Source organism: Nothobranchius furzeri, unplaced genomic scaffold (genome assembly GCF_043380555.1).
Source record: "Nothobranchius furzeri strain GRZ-AD unplaced genomic scaffold, NfurGRZ-RIMD1 Scf040, whole genome shotgun sequence".
NCBI lineage: Eukaryota > Metazoa > Chordata > Actinopteri > Cyprinodontiformes > Nothobranchiidae > Nothobranchius > Nothobranchius furzeri.
Genome location: NW_027223057.1, coordinates 243,315 through 250,814, shown reverse-complemented (window position 1 = coordinate 250,814; position 7,500 = coordinate 243,315).

The window sequence follows — 7,500 nt, the reverse complement described above, 5'->3', positions numbered from 1 at the left end:
ATAGCCCAAGTGGAGCACTTGTGTCGGACTAGGGAGGCTGTGCCGTGCCCCCTGGAGGTCTAAAGGATGACCAGTAGTTGTGGTTCTCACCCCGGGTCGTGGGTCCGAGTATAGCCCAAGTGGAGCACTTGTGTCGGACTAGGGAGGCTGTGCCGTGCCCCCTGGAGGTCTAAAGGATGACCAGTAGTTGTGGTTCTCACCCCGGGTCGTGGGTCCGAGTCTGGCCCGAGTAGAGCACTTTGGTCGGCTACCGGGGGGTGTGCCGTGCCCCCTGGAGGTCTAAAGGATGACCAGTAGTTGTGGTTCTCGCCCCGGGACTTGGGTCCGAGTATAGCCCAAGTGGAGCACTTTTGTCGGACTAGGGAGGCTGTGCCGTGCCCCCTGGAGGTCTAAAGGATGACCAGTAGTTGTGGTTCTCACCCCGGGTCGTGGGTCCGAGTATAGCCCAAGTGGAGCACTTGTGTCAGACTAGGGAGGCTGTGCCGTGCCCCCTGGAGGTCTAAAGGATGACCAGTAGTTGTGGTTCTCACCCCGGGTCGTGGGTCCGAGTCTGGCCCGAGTAGAGCACTTTGGTCGGCTACCGGGGGGTGTGCCGTGCCCCCTGGAGGTCTAAAGGATGACCAGTAGTTGTGGTTCTCGCCCCGGGACTTGGGTCAGAGAATAGCCCAAGTGGAGCACTTGTGTCGGACTAGGGAGGCTGTGCCGTGCCCCCTGGAGGTCTAAAGGATGACCAGTAGTTGTGGTTCTCGCCCCGGGACTTGGGTCAGAGTATAGCCCAAGTGGAGCACTTGTGTCGGACTAGGGAGGCTGTGCCGTGCCCCCTGGAGGTCTAAAGGATGACCAGTAGTTGTGGTTCTCGCCCCGGGTCGTGGGTCCGAGTATAGCCCAAGTGGAGCACTTGTGTCGGACTAGGGAGGCTGTGCCGTGCCCCCTGGAGGTCTAAAGGATGACCAGTAGTTGTGGTTCTCGCCCCGGGACTTGGGTCAGAGTATAGCCCAAGTGGAGCACTTGTGTCGGACTAGGGAGGCTGTGCCGTGCCCCCTGGAGGTCTAAAGGATGACCAGTAGTTGTGGTTCTCGCCCCGGGACTTGGGTCAGAGTTTAGCCCAAGTGGAGCACTTGTGTCGGTCTAGGGAGGCTGTGCCGGGCCCCCTGGAGGTCTAAAGGATGACCATTAGTTGTGGTTCTCGCCCCGGGACTTGGGTCAGAGTATAGCCCAAGTGGAGCACTTGTGTCGGCCTAGGGAGGCTGTGCCGGGCCCCACTGGAGGTCTAAAGGATGACCATTAGTTGTGGTTCTCGCCCCGGGACTTGGGTCAGAGTATAGCCCAAGTGGAGCACTTGTGTCGGACTAGGGAGGCTGTGCCGGGCCCCCTGGAGGTCTAAAGGATGACCAGTAGTTGTGGTTCTCGCCCCGGGACTTGGGTCCGAGTATAGCCCAAGTGGAGCACTTGTGTCGGACTAGGGAGGCTGTGCCGTGCCCCCTGGAGGTCTAAAGGATGACCAGTAGTTGTGGTTCTCACCCCGGGTCGTGGGTCCGAGTATAGCCCAAGTGGAGCACTTGTGTCGGACTAGGGAGGCTGTGCCGTGCCCCCTGGAGGTCTAAAGGATGACCAGTAGTTGTGGTTCTCACCCCGGGTCGTGGGTCCGAGTCTGGCCCGAGTAGAGCACTTTGGTCGGCTACCGGGGGGTGTGCCGTGCCCCCTGGAGGTCTAAAGGATGACCAGTAGTTGTGGTTCTCGCCCCGGGACTTGGGTCCGAGTATAGCCCAAGTGGAGCACTTGTGTCGGACTAGGGAGGCTGTGCCGTGCCCCCTGGAGGTCTAAAGGATGACCAGTAGTTGTGGTTCTCACCCCGGGTCGTGGGTCCGAGTATAGCCCAAGTGGAGCACTTGTGTCAGACTAGGGAGGCTGTGCCGTGCCCCCTGGAGGTCTAAAGGATGACCAGTAGTTGTGGTTCTCACCCCAGGTCGTGGATCCGAGTCTGGCCCGAGTAGAGCACTTTGGTCGGCTACCGGGGGGTGTGCCGTGCCCCCTGGAGGTCTAAAGGATGACCAGTAGTTGTGGTTCTCGCCCCGGGACTTGGGTCAGAGTATAGCCCAAGTGGAGCACTTGTGTCGGACTAGGGAGGCTGTGCCGTGCCCCCCGGAGGTCTAAAGGATGACCATGAGGTCAAAAGGATGACCAGTAGTTGTGGTTCTCGCCCCGGGACTTGGGTCAGAGTATAGCCCAAGTGGAGCACTTGTGTCGGCCTAGGGAGGCTGTGCCGGGCCCCCTGGAGGTCTAAAGGATGACCAGTAGTTGTGGTTCTCGCACCGGGACTTGGGTCAGAGTACAGCCAAAGTGGAGCACTTGTGTCGGTCTAGGGAGGCTGTGCCGGGCCCCCTGGAGGTCTAAAGGATGACCAGTAGTTGTGGTTCTCGCCCCGGGCCGTGGGTCTGAGTATGGCCCAAGTGGGGCACTTGCGTCGGACTGGGGAGGCTCTGCCGCGCCCCCTGGAGGTCAAAAGGATGACCAGTAGTTGTGGTTCTCACCCCGGGTCGTGGGTCCGAGTCTGGCCCGAGTAGATCACTTTGGTCGGCTACCGGGGGGTGTGCCGTGCCCCCTGGAGCCATGGGAGTGAGCTCCAGCAGACTGGTATTTTTCGGAGAACCAGGCCCACACTCCTCAGACTTTGTGCCCAGGGACAGGCCACCAAAATCGGCCGCGGCTCGTGCACTTTGCCCCTGCGTTTCTCCCAGAACCAGAGCCGGAAAAATCCCAAAATTGATGCCCAGAGATAGTCGACTCTGCCTGGAATAGATTGCCACCCAAACCCGCCAACTCACGCTGGTTTTCCGATGGCCTCACCTACTAACCCGAGCATGGTCATCGCTCGCACCTTCCAAAACCTCCAGGGGCGCAGGCACTTTTCATTTACTGGCCATAAGGCCGACCGCCTTAAGCGTTAAGCGATAAGCGAAAGGCTTAGTTTGGACTTAGTTTTTGGAGCGACGAGGTCGCCGTTTTGTCAATTCTGAACCGATTTTCACGCGGTTTTCGACTGCCTGCGCCTGGGGAGCCGCCCAGAAGCCCCAGGCAGTGTTCTGGGTGGACTTCCGGACCGGTCCGGACCCGGTACCGGCCGGGGGAACCGCACCACGCCTCTCGGGCGTTTCTACACCGATTTTCGCGGGGTTTTCGACTGCATAGACGGGGCCACCTGCTGCAGGGCCCGAGGGAGGGCCTGCCTGAGCTGGGTCCGACGCAGGGCCCGGTTCCTGGAGCCCGCTGGGGGGGGGGGGGGGGGGGGGGTTCTCTAAGGCTCACGGCGGGCTGCTGAGGGGCCGGATCGGATGCAGACAGGCGCTCCTCTGCCCAGGTCTTTGCTCCCCTGCCCCACTAGGAATGGAAGACACACTGCCAACAGCTTCTGGAGGGTGATGGGCCCTGCTGCAGACCAGGTCCGACCCAGGTTTCAGCTATCCCACCCCGCAGGGACTTAAAGACACACTGCCATCAGCTTCTGGAGGCTGCTGAGCTCTACTATAGAGCAGGTCCGACCCAGGTTTCAGCTCCTGCAGCCCACTAGGACTTAAACACACACTGCCATCAGCGTCTGGATGGTGATGGGCCCTGCTGCAGACCAGGTCCGACCCAGGTATCAGCTCCTGCACCCCGCAGGGAATTGAAGACACACTGCCATCAGCTTCTGGAGGCTGCTGAGCTCTGCTATAGACCAGGTCCGACCCAGGTTTCAGCTCCTGCACCCCGCAGGGAACTAAACACACACTGCCATCTGCAACTGGAGGCTGCTGAGCCCTGCTGCAGACCAGGTCCGACCCAGGTTATGGCTCTCCCACCCCCCTGGGACTTAAACACACACAGCCATCAGCTTCTGGATGGTGATGGGCCCTGCTGCAGACCAGGTCCGACCCAGGTTTCTGCTCCTCAACCCCGCAGGGAATTAAAGACACACTGCCATCAGCTTCTGGAGGCTGCTGAGCTCCGCTGCAGGCCAGGTCCGACCCAGGTTACAGCTCTCCCACCCCGCAGGGAATTAAAGACACACTGCCATCAGCTTCTCGATGCTGCTGAGGCCTGCTATAGACCAGGTCCGACCCAGGTTTCTGCTCCTGCACCCCGCATGGACTTAAACCCACACTGCCATCGGATTCTGGAGGCTGCTGAGCCCTGATGCAGACCAGGTCCGACCCAAGTTTCAGCTCTCCCACCCCGCAGGGGATCAAACACACACTGCCATCAGCTGCTGGAGGCTGCTGAGCTCTGCTATAGACCAGGTCCGACCCAGGTTTCAGCTCTCCCACCAGGCAGGGACTTAAACACACACTGCCATCAGCTGCTGGAGGCTGCTGAGCTCTGCCATAGACCAGGTCCGACCCAGGTTTCAGCTCCTGCACCCCGCAGGGACTTAAACACACGCAGCCATCAGCTGCTGGAGGCTGCTGAGCTCTGCTATAGACCAGGTCCGACCCAGGTTTCAGCTCTCACACCAGGCAGGGACTTAAACACACACTGCCGTCAGCTTCTGGAGGCTGCTGAGCCCTGCTGCAGACCAGGTCCGACCCAGGTCTCAGCTCTCCCACCCCGCAGGGACTTAAACACACACTGATATCAGCTTCTGGAGGCTGCTGAGCTCTTCTATAGACCAGGTGCGACCCAGGTTTCTGCTCCTCCACCCCGCAGGGAACTAAACACACACTGCCATCAGCTTCTGGAGGCTGCTGAGCTCTGTTACAGACCAGGTCCGACCCAGGTTTCAGCTCTCCCACCAGGCAGGGTCTTAAAGACACACCGCCATCAGCGTCTGGAGGCTGCGGAGCTCTACTATAGACCAGGTCCGACCCAGGTTTCAGCTCCTCCACCCCGCCATAAGCTGCTGGAGGCTGGCTTCCGCTCCTCCACCCCGCCATCAGCTGCTGGGGGCTGGCTGGCTGCTGGAGGCTGGCTGCTGCTGCTGCTGCTCCTCCACCACGCCATCAGCAGCTGGAGGCTGCTGAGCTCTGCTATAGACCAGGTCCGACCCAGGTTTCAGCTCTCCCACCAGGCAGGGACTTAAACACACACTGCCATCAGCAACTGGAGGCTGCTGAGCTCTGCTGCAGACCAGGTCCGACCCAGCTTTCAGCTCCTGCACCCCGCAGGGACTTAAACACACACTGCCACCAGCTTCTGGAGGGTGATGGGCCCTGCTGTGGACCAGGTCCGACCCGGATATCAGCTCTCCCACCAGGCAGGGACTTAAACACACACTGCAATCAGCTGCTGGAGGCTGCTGAGCTCTTCTATAGACCAGGTCCGACCCAGGTTTCAGCTCTCCTACCAGGCAGGGACTTAAACACACACTGCCATCAGCTTCTGGAGGCTGCCGAGCCCTGCTGCAGACCATGTCCGACCCAGGTTTCAGCTCTCCCACCAGGCAGGGACTTAGAGGCACGCTGCCATCAGCTTCTGGAGGCTGCTGAGCTCTGCCATAGACCAGGTCCGACCCAGGTTTCAGCTCCTGCACCCCGCAGGGACTTAAACACACGCAGCCATCAGCTGCTGGAGGCTGCTGAGCTCTGCTATAGACCAGGTCCGACCCAGGTTTCAGCTCTCCCACCAGGCAGGGACTTAGAGGCACGCTGCCATCAGCTTCTGGAGGCTGCTGAGCTCTGCCATAGACCAGGTCCGACCCAGGTTTCAGCTCCTGCACCCCGCAGGGACTTAAACACACGCAGCCATCAGCTGCTGGAGGCTGCTGAGCTCTGCTATAGACCAGGTCCGACCCAGGTTTCAGCTCTCACACCAGGCAGGGACTTAAACACACACTGCCATCAGCTGCTGGAGGCTGCTGAGCTCTGCTATAGACCAGGTCCGACCCAGGTTTCTGCTCCTCCACCCCGCAGGGAATTAAAGACACACTGCCATCAGCTTCTGGATGGTGATGGGCCCTGCTGCAGACCAAGTCCGACCCGGGTTACAGCTCTCCCACCAGGCAGGGAATTAAACACACACTGCCATCAGCTTCTGCTGGCTGCTGAGCTCTGCTGCAGACCAGGTCCGACCCAGGTTTCAGCTCCTGCACCCCGCAGGGAACTAAACACACACTGCCATCACCTTCTGCTGGCTGCTGAGCCCTGCTGCAGACCAGGTCCGACCCAGGTTTCAGCTCCTGCACCCCGCAGTGGATTAAAGACACACTGCCATCAGGTTCTGGAGGCTGCTGAGCTCTGCTGCAGACCAGGTCCGACCCAGGTTATGGCTCTCCCACCCCGCAGGGACTTAAACACACACCGCCGTCAGCTTCTGGATGGTGATGGGCCCTGCTGCAGACCAGGTCCGACCCACGTTTCAGCTCTCCCACCCCGCAGGGGATGAAACACACACTGCCATCAGCTTCTGGAGGCTGCTGAGCTCTGCTAAAGACCAGGTCCGACCCAGCTTTCAGCTCTCCCACCAGGCAGGGAGTTAAAGACACACTGTCATCGGCTTCTGGAGGGTGCTGAGCCCTGCTGCACACCAAGTCTGACCCAGGTTTCAGCTCATCCACCCCGCAGGGACCTAAACACACACTGCCATCAGCTTCTGAGTGGTAATGGGCCCTGCTGCAGACCAGGTCCGACCCAGGTTTCAGCTCCTCCACCCCGCCATCACCAGCTGGAGGCTGGCTGCTGCTCCTGCACCCTGCCATCAGCTGCTGGAGGCTTCTGTTCCTCCACCCCGCCATCAGCAGCTGGAGGCTGGCTGCTGGAGGCTGGCTGCTGCTCCTCCACCCCGCCATCAGCTGCTGGAGGCTGGCTGCTGCTCCTGCACCCCGCCATCAGCTGCTGGAGGCTGGCTGCTGGAGGCTGGCTGCAGCTCCTCCACCCCACCATCAGCTGCTGGACGCTGGCTGCAGCTCCTGCACCCCGCCATCAGCTGCTGGAGGCTGGCTTCTGCTCCTCCACCCCGCCATCAGCTGATGGAGGCTGCCTGCTTCTCCACCCCGCCATCACTAGCTGGAGGCTGGCTGCTGGAGGCTGGCTGCAGCTCCTCCACCCCGCCATCAGCTGCTGGAGGCTGGCTGCTGCTCCTGCACCCCGCCATCAGCTGCTGGAGGCTGGCTGCTGCTCCTCCACCCAACCATCAGCTGCTGGACGCTGGCTGCAGCTCCTCCACCCCACCATCAGCTGCTGGACGCTGGCTGCAGCTCCTCCACCCCGCCATCAGCTGCTGGAGGCTGCCTGCAGCTCCTGCACCCCGCCATCAGCTGCTGGAGGCTGCCTGCAGCTCCTGCACCCCGCCATCACCAGCTGGAGGCTGGCTTCTGCTCCTACACCCCGCCATCAGCTGATGGAGGCTGCCTGCTTCTCCACCCCGCCATCACTAGCTGGAGGCTGGCTGCTGGAGGCTGGCTGCAGCTCCTCCACCCCACCATCAGCTGCTGGACGCTGGCTGCAGCTCCTGCACCCCGCCATCAGCTGCTGGAGGCTGCCTGCAGCTCCTGCACCCCGCCATCACCAGCTGGAGGCTGGCTTCTGC